The sequence below is a fragment of the Mandrillus leucophaeus genome, unplaced genomic scaffold (assembly GCF_000951045.1).
Source record: "Mandrillus leucophaeus isolate KB7577 unplaced genomic scaffold, Mleu.le_1.0 Scaffold56, whole genome shotgun sequence".
NCBI lineage: Eukaryota > Metazoa > Chordata > Mammalia > Primates > Cercopithecidae > Mandrillus > Mandrillus leucophaeus.
The window spans coordinates 1,547,601-1,550,170 of NW_012106030.1; the positions used below are offsets into that span (position 1 = coordinate 1,547,601).

A 2,570-nucleotide genomic window follows, 5' to 3' on the forward strand; every position below is an offset into this window, starting at 1 on the left:
GATAGGTGAATGCTGAATGATTAAACAAACTGTGTTACACCCATAGTGTGGAATATCACTCAGTAATATAAAGGAACAAACTAGAAATACCTGCAATAACTTGAATAAATCTCAAGGGCATTCTGCTGAGTTGGGTGGAGGAGGGAGCTAATCTTAGAAGGTCACAAGATGTGAGGACCAATTTATAAAACATTCCCCAAACGACAAAATCATAGAAATGGAGAACAGACTGATGGTTGCCAAGGATTAGGGATGGTGTGGGGAAAAGAAAGGGATGACCATAAAGGGGCTATATGAGAGAGATTTTTGTGGTGTTGAAATAGTTTGTATTTTGATTGTGGTAATGATTACAACAGCCTTCAGGGATAAGGTGACACACAATCACAGGCACATTTTATCTCAGTGTCAATGTCCTGGCTTTATCATTGTGCTCTATGTGGAATGTAACCAACAGTGGAGGCAACGTGGAGGCTCTATGAGACCTCTCTGTACTATCTTTGCCACTTCCTGTAAGTCTATATTCAAAATAAAAAGTTAAAAAAATAGGTGCCCAGGCCACATCCTAAACCTTGTAAATTAAAATATCTAGGGGAGGAACCTAGCCAACTGCATTTTTTTTTTAAATGCACGAGGTAATTTTAAAGTGTAGCTAGAGTTAAGCACCACCGGCAGCTCGTATTATTACCGAAACTACAAGCAGGTGGAACACCTGTAAGTCTGGTGGAAGATAAGGAAGGAGAAAACTAAATATACAAATCTATGTTAGGTCTCTTGAGGGTTTTATTCTCCTAATGTTAAAACCTAGTATTTAAGTGAATCCAAATAATGTGGATGGGATAATCAGTCATCCATTATGATACAGACCATTTTACACAAAAAAGGCCAGTCCCAATAGACTATTCTTTAGATTCTTAAGCATTTGGTATCGATGTTATAATTTTAAAATGCTAAAGAGCAATTACAATCACACTTAAACATGCAGCAATTTTAGAAAATCAATGTTTCACCGAGTTTCTCATTTTAGATGAGTAACAAAATGAGTTCAAATTTTTTATTTTATTGTGTTGACTAACACCAGCAGTGATCCTTGGGAAACATGTGAAAAGCAAGTATTCGTATTTTGACTACATATTCTAATGTATTCGTTATTTATATTAATGATCATCAACTATAATCTAGTAGACTCTCTGGATTTAACTGTTTAGGAAGTGAGTTGTAGACATATAGAAGCCAAGGATTATTTTGAGCCAATAAACAGTGACTTGACCCACCAAATGCTTTGTGTGGTTATTAATCATTCTATATCACCATCATCATAAGACACTGTGCATCTACTCAGCTGGGCCAGGGGATTAAAGGTTTAGGAAAGAGTCCTTCCTTGCCTTTAAAGGGTTTAAAGTCTGTTTGAGGATGGGTCCAAATACATAAAATGATGAATAACAAAGCGACGAACATGCTGAAATCTGGACTGACAGCAGAAAAGGGCCAAAGGGCTTGTTTTTACTGGAAGTATTTTTGCATAAGCTGGGAAGGGAGTTTGCATCTTCTGGACTCTTAGATCAGACAGATGAGCAGCTTCAACAAAGCAGATTTATGCTATCCACCAGGAGGGTTTTGCTTAGTTGTCAGTTGTGGACTTTCTTCCAAAAGTGCAGCTGTTTTGAAGCAAGAAATCTGGCACCAAAAAATAAATAAAGTGAAAATTTAGAATAAGAATTACCTCCCACGCAACTCTAATCAACAGCTATGTCTCCCTTTCCTCCACCTTCAAGATTTAAAGGTCTGGGTGGAAACTGGAGGTGGGGGGTGGGAATGAGTTATTTGCCTTGCCCCAGACCACCAATCTCCTCTGTGTGTGTCTCTCTCCAAACACGACCCTCACACACTCTCTATCCTAATTTACACTGCTACGACTTCCCAGATTTGTTTTACGTTCTGGAAGGATTTATCCATTTGGAAGCGTTCTTAAAAGTTGCTAACTGTCGCGAAGTTCGATTTGAAAGCAAAAGAAGGAATGACCGCGTTTGAACAGAGGAAGAGTGCAAATTCTTGTAAAGAAAGTTGTCTTGTGATTATGGGAGGTAATCAACAGCCACTCAGCCATTCTTCTCTTAAACAGCTGAGGTTTATCATTTTCGCTATTATGACAATGAATTTTTTCCTCCTTTCCTTTATGCCTTTTGGCAGGAGCCTCGACTCTGCAGGTGTTAGCGCTGCAAGGGCCGAACCCAACCGCCAGAATGTCTGCCGAGCCTAGCATGGGATGCTGCCCAGCAAAACAGCGCCCAGGGAGAGGGCGACTGAGGAAGAGAGCCTGTAAGCGCGCTTCAGAAGGGACTGGGACCAGAGCCCTGGAAAACTAGAGCGAGTGGATTCCCTGGCAGGGGGAACCCGCGGGAGCCTGGAAAAAAAACGAGAGGGAGAGAAAGAAACTCACCCCCGCGCTGTGAAGCCCGGCGCAGGCAAGCGAGTGAGCGCGCAGGCTGGCTGGGCTGCTCCAGCTGGAAGTCATTCTGCGGGCTGGCGTCTGCGTTGTCAGGGCGACCGCCCGGCCGGCGCCAGCGAAGGGG

At 42.2% G+C, this 2,570-nt stretch overlaps 1 long non-coding RNA gene across 1 annotated transcript; it reads right to left on the bottom strand.

The window, feature by feature from the left end:
- Window positions 1-2,513, bottom strand: LOC105552480. The gene is made up of 3 exons (XR_001008017.1): window positions 2,438-2,513; window positions 1,933-2,048; window positions 1-1,674 (listed from the first exon to the last, which is right to left on the bottom strand). It is a non-coding gene; the product is annotated as an uncharacterized LOC105552480 (long non-coding RNA).
- Window positions 2,514-2,570: the final 57 nt, after the last annotated feature.